This window comes from Diadema antillarum, unplaced genomic scaffold (genome assembly GCF_040938485.1).
Source record: "Diadema antillarum isolate AM-2024a unplaced genomic scaffold, OU_Dant_1.0 seq00000189_RagTag, whole genome shotgun sequence".
NCBI lineage: Eukaryota > Metazoa > Echinodermata > Echinoidea > Diadematoida > Diadematidae > Diadema > Diadema antillarum.
In genome coordinates, this window is record NW_027271253.1 from 204,379 (window position 1) to 219,571 (window position 15,193).

At 36.2% G+C, this 15,193-nt stretch overlaps 1 long non-coding RNA gene and 1 other non-coding gene across 2 annotated transcripts; one reads left to right on the forward strand and one right to left on the reverse strand.

Annotated features, from left to right (window-relative positions):
- Window positions 1-3,325: 3,325 nt before the first annotated feature.
- On the reverse strand, window positions 3,326-6,074 carry LOC139728644 (uncharacterized). The gene is made up of 3 exons (XR_011710821.1): window positions 5,995-6,074; window positions 4,798-4,845; window positions 3,326-4,082 (listed from the first exon to the last, which is right to left on the reverse strand). It is a non-coding gene; the product is annotated as an uncharacterized lncRNA (long non-coding RNA).
- Window positions 6,075-11,200: 5,126 nt separating this feature from the next.
- Trnai-gau (transfer RNA isoleucine (anticodon GAU)) lies at window positions 11,201-11,273 on the forward strand. Its single transcript has one exon. It is a non-coding gene; the product is annotated as a tRNA-Ile (tRNA).
- Window positions 11,274-15,193: the final 3,920 nt, after the last annotated feature.

Consider the following 15,193-nt stretch of genomic DNA (forward strand, 5'->3'; position numbering starts at 1 on the left):
TAGTAGTAGTTATAGTAACAATAATAACCCAGGCACAATCCACCTTTCCATGTGTACCTTATAGGAGTCTGAATAGGTACAAAGCCGAAAGTTTAACGTTGTCGATGTGCAATAATTTTTTTTTTTCATAGTGGGTTTCTAAACAGAGAAAAGAAAGAGGAAAAAACCCGGGAAATCCTGAGTTGGTTAGAAAGAAAAAAAAATCCTTTGATGATTTTGCTAAGATTGTATAGACGGAATGGCATTACACGAATTGCAAAGATAGTCAAAGAATTACCCCCAAAAATAGTTTTATTCAAAGAGTCTGAGAGGAAATAGTATTCATAAGTAGTAATTAACGGAGAAGAGTCATGATGTATAGATGCATTCCATGACCTCTTGATAAATAGAATAGACATATCAAGTTTGAATGTTTATGGTTTTGTATTTTGCTGCTGTCTTGAAAATCAATCGAATTTATTTTCCGTCAATTTACCTCAGTGCCTTTGATGATTCCGACAAAAAGAACAGCACATGTCCTGATTTCTTTCCTTCCAATAGATACACTGTAACAACATCGGTGTTAGATTTAACACCACGGGTGTTAAATCTAACACCGATCAAACTTCAATAAAGGACCACACCCACAGGTGTTAAAAATGCACTGTGATGGTGTTGAAAAGTGTTCACGTGACACTTCGTGGTGTTAATTTGACACTGTACCTGGTGTTATTTTGACACTGTACTGGTGTTAATTCAAAAATGACACCACATGGTGTTGATTTGATATTTGTTGGTGTTAATATCAATGGTTTAATACCCGTCCAGCTTCAATAAGAGACCACACCAGCTGGTGTTACTTTGGTGTAAATTTATTTTCACATTTTTTTCAAAAATCGAGTATTTTAATGTAAAATTCTTGATCGTCTTGTTTGAATTAAAAATCAACAAGAAGTGCAGTTACTAAGAAACTCTTCAAAAAACAGTTTGAAATTTGGAAATTACACCCGTTGGTGTTAATTTAACACCATAAATGAGCACCGAAAATTTAACACCAGCTCGGTGTTCACTATTTAACACCGGACTTTTTGCAGTGTAGTTATTCGCGAGTGCCACATCGACAGAATATATATATATATATATATATATATATATATATATACATCGTCATGTATATGCATGCATATTTCTTTTTTCTGACAAGACAGCCGAAGCGTAAAATTACAAACGAACATTACTGTGAATGACGGAACACTGCATACAGAAGATAATGATAAAAGATAAAATTAGAACGATTCAACTTTACAATAATTAGAGATCTTATGTCACCAAGCAAGTTTAATAGCTATAGATTTGCGTTGAAACTTAGTAACATGTGATACTATAGGCAATAGCAAGGATAGAAAAACACGCCCTCGTATCTAATCGTGTTTTATGTTTTATCTCGGCAATGTATTTCTATCATTTGTGGTGAATATCATCTCTCAGAATTAATGCATCTATCTATAATATACAAATAAAAAGTTAAACGAATAAAAAATTTTTGATTCACTTCTTGAATGTTGTTAATGCATTCTTATTTCGTAAAAATTGAATCAAAAGTTTCAACTCAGGAGTGAATAAATTGACCTCCATCAACAAGAAAGACATAACTACAAACTTACACACACACACACACAAAAAAAAAAAATGTAGCTATAATACCACAGTGAGAAACGGTGATTGCCCCAAATAGGACGTTCGATATTATTGTAACATCGTTTAAAATCTACCACAATGGACAAAGATTCCGTCTACGATTAACCATGAACAAGGTTTCCCTTATAGCATGGATTTATTTTCGGTTGTCGTTTGTTTTTGCTTTCTTTCGATGATATGCAATGTGTGAGTGCGGGTATGATCCGTTGTTGTACTTTTTCGACGTAGAATCCGACGAAAGTGTAAATATACGCGTGTCATAATAATTATGGGCACCGTATTACCAGTTAGGAGCCCTCTAACAAATCTCGTTCTATTACTTTTACTTTTCTATAACTTTTTTTTTTGCACTTTCTTGCACTTGATTTGGAAGGAATAATACAATATTCATTTCCATAAATTTGTTCGTAAAATACAAACATTAAAATATTGTTTATATTGTTTATTATTATCTACTATAGTATTAGTGCTTGAAAAAATATTTTGTTCTGTCAGACTGCAATTGAAAGTCAGAATTAAGACCTATCAAAACAAATTAAAATCGACTATAAATTGTAAGACCTTATTTCGTAATCACAATTAGAGTTATAACATAAAAATGGTACAATTCACCTCCCGATCTACACTATCATTATTTTTCATTTCAAAAATAATCGTTCCTTTATACACATACAAGACATGCATATTATATTCACTGATCTGAGCAAGAGCTAATGACGAATTTCTTTCCATTCAAGATGCCACTCGTCCTGACGCAGACTGCATGATTAATACCCTTATGCAATGTAACTGCATGTGTGTGTGCGTGTGTGTGTGTGTGTGTGTGTTTCTGTCTGTCTGTCTGTGTCTGCGTCTGTGTATACATGTGCGTATGTTGCATAATATGTGCAATGTTAATGGAACAATAAGGGAAATACCTTTATACGGTAATTGTGGCTGGTCTTCATCCAGAATATTTGTCATTTTAATAGTTTAGATGAGTGGTGGCTGGCGTCATATCATGGAGGCCTTCTTAGATCTAACTCAGAAGGCTTAAAAGAAATCCACCCCAAAATTAATAAATTTCAAAAGAAAGAAAAATATTCCCTACAGAATGAGTCGAAAATGACATAAATCGGATAAGAAATAAGGAATTAAGATATGACATTTTGAAATTTCACTTTTCTTTTCTTTTTTTTCTTTTTTTTTTTTTTTTTTTGGGGGGGGGGCATTTTTTAACCAGTCCTAATGAAAATGTGAGCAAGTTGACGATGTCATGCTCTCGCAATTTCTTATTCAGCTGACATACAGAAATGGCAAAAATTTCATATTTGAGCTGCATACATGTAGAACTTGCCTTAAAACCACCCAAAACAAAAAACAACAACCAAATGTTAACTCTGATATATCTTCTATGAAAACATGTTTTTACTTGTATTACCTAAAAATAACAATTTTCCGTATTTCTATACATAGCATACATGAAAAATTGCAATGGTACGACATCATCAACTCACTCATTTGAATGTTCATGAGGACCGGCCTAGAAATGTTTTCCAAAAAAAAATGTGGAATTTTTAAATCTTTCAGTTATTTCTTATCCGATTTGGGTCATTTTGTTTCGTTCTGTAGGAAATATTTTTCTCTTTTAAAGTTTATTTATTTTGGGGTGGATTTCCTCTAGCCTTTTATAGTGCGAACCACATTCTTTTTTTCGTCAGAGCGGGTGTTCTATATCAGCAGTACGCCATAACGAGGCACTATTTTCCTTCACAAGGCGCCTTAGTGCCAAGTGGTAAGAACTTAACACTAAGGTAAAACAATGCGAAGAAACATTCAGAGAATGAGTGACACTGGAAGTACTTGCTATAATCCCGGGGCTATAATATGGCAAGTAAAAGGTACAAGGTACTGTATTGTATGTTACCATGGTTACGGATGCATTAATTCGGTATAAATAAGCTGGAGCTATTATGGGTTCTTGCTACATTGTGGTTTCAAAATATTCAAGGACCGTAATGTTATTTCCAGGGACTTCAGACCTTGTTGTCTGTGGTGGTCGTTATGTTAATCCTTGACAAGACGCCATATTGGCAGGTGACAACAAGCCATACTAGTACATCACGAGAAAAAAGCAATAGGCCCTAATCCCTCATGTCTTTAGGGCCTATATGGAAAAGACAAAGTCATGGAATGAGTGATCTTTCAAGGTGCTTTCTATATGGCCAGTAAAACGTACAAAGCAATGCGCATTACAATAGATATAACGCTTCGGCATTATATCCGGAGCTATAATCGGGTGTAACTACATATGGCTTTGAAACAGACAAGGATCATTGCTATTTCCAGGGACTGGAGACCTTGTTGTTTGTAGTGGTCGTTGAGTGCGTCCTTCGTACACAGCAGTTCCACCACACAGTCTGAACCTTGGATTTCGATGCGACATACAAATGTATTATGAAACGAAATGTAAAAGGAACGAAATATTTCAAAGTTATGATGCACACTCCAAACTGAGAGGGTAAAAAGACTGCAGGACATATAGGTACAATGTATACAGTTGACTCCCGTTGAACGAAGTCCGCGGAAAAGGTAGTTTTCTTTCGTTGATCGAAGTTTCGTTATAAACGAACAAATAAACAATAGAAATGCATACAGCGGATAATGGTGCGGCCTGAGTCCTTACTTCGTTGTAACCGGCATTTCGTTATAACCGTGTTCGTTATAACGGGAGTGCATTGTAATATAAAATCGATATTCTGAGAAGGTGTGAAGGGAGCGATTGGTAATCCTTTTTACGATACGACATCCCCGGGCTTTTTTTTAAATTTATCAATTGTCTAGAAATGTATTTACAGAAGAACGTTGAAACATCACAGTCAATGCAGTAGTAATGATTTTTATCATTTCTAATCACGGAAGATGTTCTCGCTATTAACGGATCTCGTTGTAGCAAACTACGTTTTAAGCTGGTCATGTCTGACAAATAATGATAACATCACACTGTCCAACTTATCTAAGAATAACTCTTCCTCTTTGTGGTTGAGGCTGATGAAACGGACGCATACACGTCTGCAAGTTTCATACATTAAACAGATTCCCCACAAAATATATTTTACAAATGGATAACATGACGCTTACCAAATAAAGTTTGAACTTGACTCAGAGGAAGACAAAATGGAGCACGACCTGCAAGTATATAAAACACCAGAATGAAAGCATAGGGTATGTACCAAAGACGCCTAACTGATATTTATATCTTTGGTATGTACTGTGTAATATTTTCAGTATGAGATTCGTTGATGTCGAGATTTGTTCAGCGTTATTATAGTTATACATAGAATTAGCATGTAAGAGAATGGGTTTATGCCTCCTTGCCTTTAGGAGCACGTTCCAAAGAGGGAAAAAAGTTTTAATTCTGGTGTCAAATGCATGCATTGCAAAATGAGAATGCTGAATCTTGCCAGGACAGTACATCATGCATAAAATATACGAGAATACAATTTGCATGATCTCATTACACAAAAGATACAAATAGACACGAAAAGCCAGAATGTCGTTAGAACTTAGGGAAAAGCCCCATATCTGACAGGTACGTTTCACATATCATTAAACAGCCTCTGGCGCCTCTTTTAGGTGCCTCACTTTACCATTACAATAAGATTGTCCATCGCGTATCTATTATGTTATAATAGTAATACAACCGTGATTTTCAGGAAATGTCATAAATGAAATACTTCAGAAGAAACCAAAACCCCAAGAGAAATGTGGATTGAGTGAAAGCAGCAACATTAGTAGAACACATTAGTGAAAAATTGAGGGAAATTGGAGAATCGATGCAAACTTTTTGGTGCTGGAACCGCTGGATGAGGAGCCTGCTAGAGGTTATGAAGTCATTTGTGGACAACAAAATTTATAAAGAAAAAATAAAGGGAATTCCACAAAAATTCATTTTTCATGAAAATTACACATTTTTATTATACCATCAACTTGAAACTGACATAATGTTAAGGGTAGCAGTTATTCCCCCTGCTTTCTGAAAGCGGGTAGTCAAATACTCTTTCATTATGCTAGAAAAGTGAATTTTGTGGAACTCCCTTTATATTTTCTTTACATTGTTGTCCTAACATACGTCATAACTTCTGGTGATAGTCTCCTCGTCCAGCGGTTCCAACACCAAAACTTTAAAAACTCATAACTTTCGCATCGATTGTCTGATTTTCCTCAAACTTTCACTGATATGTTCTACTAATGTTGCTGCTTCCACTCAATCCCCATTTCTCTTTGGTTTTGGTTTCCTTTAAAGTATACAAGTCATCGTCTAATATAGTAACTTACTCTTTCGTGCGTACCCCGTCGGGTCGAACAGGTAAGATTCCAACAAGACTCTCCCTTCCCTCAGGAGTATAGACTTGATCAACTTGGTGTATCTGAATTTAAACAGAATTTGCAGGGTACTATTGCAGTGGGTCACTTTAGGAAAAAATCATATAGCTGTCATGATCTAATATCAACTAAATTCCACAAAAACAAACATCTGACAACAGACTTCTGTATGATTGTGTCCATGCACAAGGGGCGGATCCAGGAATTCCGTGAAGAGGGGCCCCTTTAACAAAATTAAAGGTGGGCGGACGCCCCCCCCCTCCCCCATTTTTTTTTATTTCTTTTGTTTTATCCAAAAAAAAGGGGGGGGGAGCTCCCGATTGGATCCGCCACTGATGCACTCTATCTGGGTAGAATTCTTAATCTGCTTCCAGTATGTACTAATATGAATATCGGTTTGTTTTCCTATACAGGAATGGGAATTGTGTTTCCAGAACGGAGTATGGTTTCGGAGAATAATATCCGCAATGAATACGAATTAGGTATACTGACATAAGAAATGGCTTTTGTTTTGATAAATGGAATCCAACGTAAGTACATAATCTTTCTACATCTTTTTTGATCAAAATAATCTTATTGATTTCCGTTATAAAAATTGATGTGTACTGTGTAGAATTAATTACCTTATTCGTTCGCTTGGATTTATGGCGACCATTGATCCGCAGTCCCAAACAGCATCAAATATTCCTAAATGTTCACTATAAATAAAAGAGAAAACATCGTTTACATTTTTGTTGCGCATAAGTATACAAAAGGTTGAGATATGAAAGCCTCTAACATTAATTGCGCCAGTTTATACAATATCAATCATGCTGCTATTTCCACGGCGGCTTGTCATGATCCTTACGCCATAGTAAAGTAGTGATATTACAACTATATTTACTATATACCGCTACCACTATAATAATGACTTATGTAGAATCATCTCGACTACCAGCTGATGACGATGTAATTTGATTTCGTTTTTTGTTCAATCTAATCATTCACTTTGATAGTTTTCTTGATGAAAAAAATGTTCCGAAAATAAGGTGTATGGGGTATTTAGGAATGCAAAAGCTGCAACACGGTTATAGTGTTTCGAATAGTGTTATATGCTTACCATTACCTCACAATTCACAAGCGTACCAACTTAGAAATGATATTATGAGCAGTGAGGCTGCGTAATAATATAATGGACATATGGATGAGAATACCAATATTCACGTGTAGTCGATACATCATATTAGACGTCTACACCAGATTGTCTTCTTTATATTGAGAGATTTTTATTGACAGACTTGAGTATGAGAGGGATGTTAAATAACAAAACATAACTTAAATGCACTGAAAACGAGAACATCAAATAAAAGCACAGTTTTTGTTGAGTGCACTTCAAATTACGTCTCTGTATATTACATTGTCTAAAAGATAAATGGCTGCAAATGATAGGCAGAACATTTACTGGAATGCAATATTTTAAAAATTCTTTAATACCTGTTGAGTACAAACAAATCACACTGGTAGATCGTTATCCTCAGATCCTTGCTCTGTATACAAAAGAAAAACATTTTCAAATTAAAAAAAAAAAATGTTGTCGAATGCACTCATGTGTGAGTGCTGAAAACATGGTGTAACAGTTTGAAGTATAAGAATCTGAAACGAAATACATGTAGACTGAAATTCCTAGTCGATGAGGGCAGACAAATTTGCTGAAATCATTTCATTTGTTGTCATTCTATTGCATGTATCAGTAATCTATGTCTGTACCGATTTTCTTGTAAGAAGTTGATAAAGAAATTCCAGAAAACAATCAAACAATATAGAAATCATGATTCTATACATGACAGATAAAGACATCCCAGACAAACCACACAATACATTTGTCAGTTGTCATAGTCAAGAGGCTATAACGAAATTCTGCCCGGATGGATGGAAATAACCTCTTCTTCATCGGTCTTTTTTTTTTCTAACCTTCATAGGTAATCGTGTGCTTCTTTAGCCGTCATAAATGCATACAGTAAATCTAACATTAGTCTGATTTCTAGACCCTTTGCCAACTGTACTCCTTTTACATAATGCGCCCTCGTCCGTGCAGCTTTCCACACAGTATACAGTCTATGAGAGAGCATACTAATATTTCATCGTTGATGGCGTTGTAGGAATGTGAGCCTAGAATGCGAACCCCTTTTCTTTTTTTTTTTCGGGAAGCAGCAGTTGCGCTATGAGGGCAAAAATCGGGGGAAATGAAAAAAAAAAAGGAGACCGATCTGTTTTTTTAATACCCCACCCTAAAAAGAAGAACAAATGATAAGTTTATGAAATCGAGGATAAAATGAAAAAAAAAATCGCGGCTTTGTTTTGTTTTGTTTTTCTTTCATCGAGTTGTTCCGCGTAAATTAACTGCTTTAAAAAAAAATAGGGAAGATATGGTATTGGTGGAGATGAGGATTAGGCTTTTAACTATTTGCAAGATACCAAGAAATCACTAATGAAATAGCACAGAAAATACCATCTTAAGAGGAATTCAAAGTTCATTTTATGAAAATCGGTTTTGGAATGGCTGAAACATCCAAAGACAAAGTAAAACAAAGCGATCATAACATAAAAAGTGGGTCGCTTTATTTTGGATATTAACCCCCTCCAAACAACAACAACAAACAATTTTCATCAAATAAACGTTGGACTCATTTCATTGCTCTTTCATGTTTCATAAGAGGTTTTTCATTATCTCACAGTAAAAAAAAAATTACAGACCTGCTTATGAAGTTAGGTCTCACCCAAAACTATAATATGATCCCTTTAACAATAAAGCGATTATATACAATAATTTATCATACTGTCAAACCTGATACAGTTTTCCGTTCATAACCGTGGGGATATCTGACACACTGTAGTCTATACTTTGGTCCAGGAAGAACTCAGTTATTGCCTTCCTGCTGATCTCTACACCAACAACGAAATGGCCTTGTTCCCACAACCTGACGAAAAAAAAAAGAAAGATCAGCAAATTAATACTAATTAAAGGAAACAATGCGCTTTTTCAAATGACTTCATGGAGGTACAAGCTTTGCCACATTTTTTCAGAGCTTGTATCCATCTTTCAAGCCAGTTTAGGTTCTGGTGTAAGTCAACTAATAATCTGTAAACAATAAGAATAGTCTCTCCATAGAAAAAAAAACCAGTTATCTCTCAAACAAGGCATTCTTATTCCTATGCTGTTTTTTTTTTTTTTGCGAGCATGATATATCATGTTCCCAATATACATACAATATACTTTTAAGCGACTGATTACCAATATTTGCGCTTGAGAATTTGTACAATGTTAAATAATTGCTATCATTATTATTATTCTACGTGTAAGGAAAAGCATTGGAATAAATTGATGTTACATCCGTTTTGTTTTTGAATGCCATGACAGAGGGGAATAGGACGATAACCCGTTTGGCTCAAAATGAATTGGAAGACATATGTCTTATCACTACATAGCTGATTTGGCGTTGGGTGGTAGAAGACCTAATGGTGCATCATTGTATTCATTCTTCGGTATCTTTTTCTTGGTGTATTCGATTTCTTTTTGTCTTTAACTCAATTCATAATCAAATTCGTTACGACATTAATTTTGTCCTTTGAACTCCTAGTCCTTTGTCCGTTCGATGTAACGTCAAGTTTGGCCCTTTTGACAGCACAATGTTGCCCTATAATGATCTCAAAGAAAACACTCACACGCACATTGCACACACACCCACACACACACACACACACACACACACACACACACACACACACAAGAAACTCACCATCTCATGTCTGCAGACTTTCCACATAATGGGACAAAGATTCTGCAGATTTTCTTCCCTCGGGTTATCTTCTCTGCATGTTTAATCAGATTCCTGGGCAAAGTAAAACACACACACACACACACACACACAAAACAAAACAAAACATAACAAAACAAAACAAACATCATCGTATCCTTTAATTCGCTTCATAGAAAGCACATGATATACGATAAGATAGTTCATAAAAACATGCAGAAATATAAGTACACAATACTCATAAACAAAAAGTGACCATTATAATTAAAGATACCTCCTGGGAGATCTAACATCACTTGGGTTTGTTATTATTTACAATTCGATATTTCGGTATTTTCAGATAAACAAACAAACAAACAAACAAAAACACACCAAGATTTTAAAACCTACAGAAAACAAACAATAACGTGATACATCAAAACAAGGATGGACTCCTATTAAACTGACCAATGTTCTTTAACTAATGAAGTAGTGACATTTCAAGTTTTTTTTTATAGATACTTTATTTTCTGCAAATCAATGACTCAATCAGCAAATCAATATACATATAAGTTACATAATCATGAACATGTGGGGAAATATACAAAGTAAATTCAAAACAGAGTCGTTTGACTTGCATAAACAACGATATAAAAGGAAATTAATAATATTATGATATACAATATGCATGTCTATGCAGCGGGGATTACAACAACAATTTAAGAAGCGATTATGCAGAGGGCCGCCATTGTAAGCATTGCTTGAAAAGATGGCCGGCCCGAGGAAAAGGTAGGGACGTACTAGATTCGTAACAATACAAATTCTGCAGCGAAGATAGCAGGGGAAAATAAACTCTGATGTGTGATGGTGGTGATTGTGCGTGCAAGTGCTTGAAAGTGCACAAGGGCAGATAGGCTGGAATTTAGAATAATAGAATTGGTTTTGCAACTGATTGACAAATTGCCCTACATCGACGTAAATAAGCACTGAATTGATCAGTGTTTAGTAGTAGCCATGATAAAAAATCATGGGCGTACATACTCGAGCAGGATTCGAACCTACAAAGCAGTACCCGCTGCATGCTATAAGGATTAGAACCAACACTTGCTTTCGGGCGAAAGCTCGGTGGTCTAGTGGAGATGACGCCTGTCCGGTGATCAGGAGGTCGTAGGTTCGAATCCTGCTCGAGTATGTACGCCCATGATTTCTTATCATGGCTACTACTAAACACTGATCAATTCAGTGCTTATTTACGTCGATGTAGGGCAATTTGTCAATCAGTTGCAATGAAAACATCTCGACGGAAGAAATTCATGAATTTGAATAACAAAGCAGTACCCGCTGCATGCTATAAGGATTAGAACCAACACTTGCTTTCGGGCGAAAGCTCGGTGGTCTAGTGGAGATGACGCCTGTCCGATGATCAGGAGGTCGTAGGTTCGAATCCTGCTCGAGTATGTACGCCCATGATTTTTTTTATCATGGCTACTACTAAACACTGATCAATTCAGTGCTTATTTACGTCGATGTAGGACAATTTGTCAATCAGTTGCAATGAAAACATCTCGACGGAAGAAATTCATGAATTTGAATAGAATTGGTTTGCTGGAAGAGGGGACGATATGCGATGTTGCTATCGGGAGACCAACATTATAGTCATATAAATTATTAGTTTTTAGTTCGTATTTGAAGTATACTGTAATAAAATGTGCTTCTTTAAGTTTGCTTTGAATGAAAACAAGGAGGCACATTGTTTCAATTCCTCAGGAAGTGTGTTCCATGAGTGTATCCGGACCGTGACGTTGGTATTAAATGTAAATCATGGGAACGACCTCAATGTCACAAACAGTAATACACTGACAAGCTAGCAGAGCGCAAAACATTTGAGACTAACGTATATTTCCATTGTTCACCTGACTTTGAGATTCATCTGTTCTTTCATATTTTTTTTTGTAAATTCCTTCACTACGCGAAAAAACAATGCAGTGTTCTCTAAAAAGTGTTAAAGGCCTAATTTACCATTTGCAGATGAAACAAGAACCAAGCATTAGTGCTTTAAAACAGTTCTGAAATGCGAGTTAGGGATATAAAAAAAAACAAATGTAAAGATTATTGAATCCTCCATGTTAAGTATATTGAAATACACAAAATGTGAACAATAGTTATAATTAAAATGTCTCCAGACTAAACGTCTATCAATACAGTTATGGTATAATGAGAAAAATACTGATATCTCCTTATATTTTATGCTTTATAGTGAAAATGTTATGATAGGGTGTTTTGTAATACAACAGACCTACACATAGTGTATGTAATATCTTGGGGGTTTTTTTATTACTGCTCCCAAAGGTAAACACGACCTTTAATACACGTATTTCAGATTGACTTCATCCAACTATAGCAGTAAGGTAATTACGCAGTCTAATATCAACAGAATGCAAAACATTTTGAAAATATATTTTGTTGTATGATACTATTTGGGGATTTACGGGGGGTTTTCACTTCATTTTCTCATATTGTCTCATTCAAGTTTGTGCCTTTCGAACCAATCGCGTGCACTAGAAAGTGCAGTAAGTTCTAACCTGGTATCCGCTATTCGTTGCAAGTTTGAATAATTACTAATGAATGAATGATACCATAGGTACTAACTCTGCACAACACAACACAGTCAGCTGAAAATTGATTTCAAAGGAACATAAGCTGTGGCTATGGTGTAAATCCACATAAAAAGGAGGCAGACGTTTCACAGTACCATAATTATGGACAAGAGACCAGCGGAAAGTCAGGCGTAGCATGAATGCATGCAGGATCGATGATCCCCTCCCCCTCCCGGCCCCTTCTATTTTTGATTTTGGTTTGCTTTGGTTTAAGATTTTCTGCAGTTCAACACATACAAATTCAATTTCAGTTCCAAAGTATGCAAACAATAACTATAACAATTGCAATGATTAAACCAATACCAAAATACGTCACAAGTATAGAAAACATAAATACAACATAATATAATAGGCAATATCATACGATAGGCCTATAACTTAAACAGAAAATTTGAATGAAATAAGAAGCATAAATGGTAAATCATTTCCAGTAAATGAGAAAGATAATTGAATGCAATAGACCGCCGCCATCATGAGCGGTTAAATAGGCTGGAAAATGGAAGGGACCTCACAAAAATAAATGTATTCAGCGACATGACTCTATTAGGAAAACATTAAAGCAATCAAGTGCAGGGTGTTTTATGAAATTGCGGTGGTGGGTGCCATACAGAGAGCAGTTAAATCAAACAGCGGCTTAATCACGGTTGTATATAGTCTGCGTTGTTTTCATTTTGGAAGACGTTTGGGTAGACCGGGATAAAACTCTTCAAAGTCATGAGTTTTTGGAATCGTGCTTTTCCGATTTTTCTTCTCCTTTTTTTTTCGGTTCACTTTTTTTTAAGAGCCAAAACTGTGTGGGTAGTTAGGGGAGCGGCTTCGCTCCTTTATAAGGCCTACTGACATTGTGTTGCGCGGCCCCTGATGGAACTCGCTGAAGTAAAGTTAAGTGAGTGTATGGAAAAGACTTACTCATTTACCACCTTCTTGGGGCTTGTAGGAAACCAGTTCCCTGTCTCCCACTTCTCAATCCAGGTGTTGAGGTTCTCTTCCCCGACGATTTCCATCTCTTTTTGTTACAACCAGCGTTTTACCCAACGGTGCCGATGGGGAAAATGGTGGAGAACGAGCGAGGATTGTGCGAGTTTGTTCCCGACTGAGGGTGACTATTCAATTCGCCGGTGAAAGACCACATCGTTCCTCGCAGATAACATTTCTCTCGAGCCGAACTAAATACGCCGTGCAACAATAATATAAAAAAAAAACCGAAGAAAGGTCACAAAAAGTATGATCTCAACTACAGAATAATGAATGGTTGAGCGCTCACTATTGGAAGAGAGGTCACAACATGGGCCAATCACAAAAGATCATGCAGGAACAAGATTTTATTATACATAAAGCTTTGCAAAACTCGCGAGCGATGAAGTATGCAGACCCTGATGTGACTGTAATTCCTTTTTCTCTCTTCATGAAATCCCTTATCGATGTTGACCTTTCCTGAGAGACGGTTGGACAACGGCCTTTGGTGAAGCTATCCGTAAAGACTAAAAACGACTGCTGGTCTTATTTTTCTGGGTCCGTTGGTTTAGGAGATCAAGACAGGCCGTGTTTCACCAAGGCAATAGTTTTAATTCTGGACTTTTTAAAGATTTTAATTAATACATGTAGCTCGAAATTAGACGAATTCTCATGATCGCATATTTTTACGCCAACTGTTGTTCTTATGACAGCTCCCAGTAATCATTCAGAACTCCGGAATCTATAAACTACATTTTTTCAGACATAACTGTGCATGGGAACTGTGGGACCTAAACTTATACAAACTTTCTTACACAGCCTGATCACTGACGTCTTGATCACGTGGGTTCCGTGAACATAAGCTATATTGTGACCACGACAAAATGAATGAGAAACAGAAAAGAGCAGTGCATGGTTGTCCCCGGTGTTTCTCGTGACCCTCTCGAGAGAGAGCATAATCATTTCAATAATAATATATCAATTTATAAAGCGCAAAACCTATAGACATATGTTCTTCTGATGTGCTTGATAATAACGAACAGTTAAATGAAAAGATGTGTTTTGAGTCGTGATTTAAAGACTGCTACTGTTGGGGATTTCCGGACTTCTAATGGTAGATCATTCCAGAGTTTGGGAGCTGCACAGGCAAATGCTCTGTCTCCCAATGTTACTTTTGTTTTACATGTTGGAATCTGTAAAAGAAGAATGTCCTTAGAACTGCGCAAATTATGAGTATGTCGATGAGATTTAAACACTAATAATTCGGATATGTAACTGGGGGCTTGACCGATAAGTGACTTATACACAATCAACAAAATCTTAAACAATATTCGTTTACGAATCGGAAGCCAGTGTAAATCTTTCAGAAGAGGAGTAATCCTTGAAAACCTAGGTTTGTTATATACAAATAAGCTTTACAGGAGTTTTGGACTCGCCGCAGGCGCCCAACTTGAGAATCAGGGAGTCCATATAATAACCCATTACAATAATCCAATTTACTAACAATACATGCTTGGACAATCATTTTCATACTGTTCTCATCAAAATATTTCCTGATACGTCTGAGGTTATAAATCATATGGTATGATGATTTACACACATTTGTGATGTGTGCTTCCTTGTTCAGATGCGTGTCAAAACACACTCCAAGATTCCTAACAATGGAAGATGACTTTACGACAGAACTTTCAACCGATATCCCATCAAAAGAAAGTTTGGAATAGGCAGGATTGTTGGAGTGCATACTGGATGTACTCAAGGCTCTTT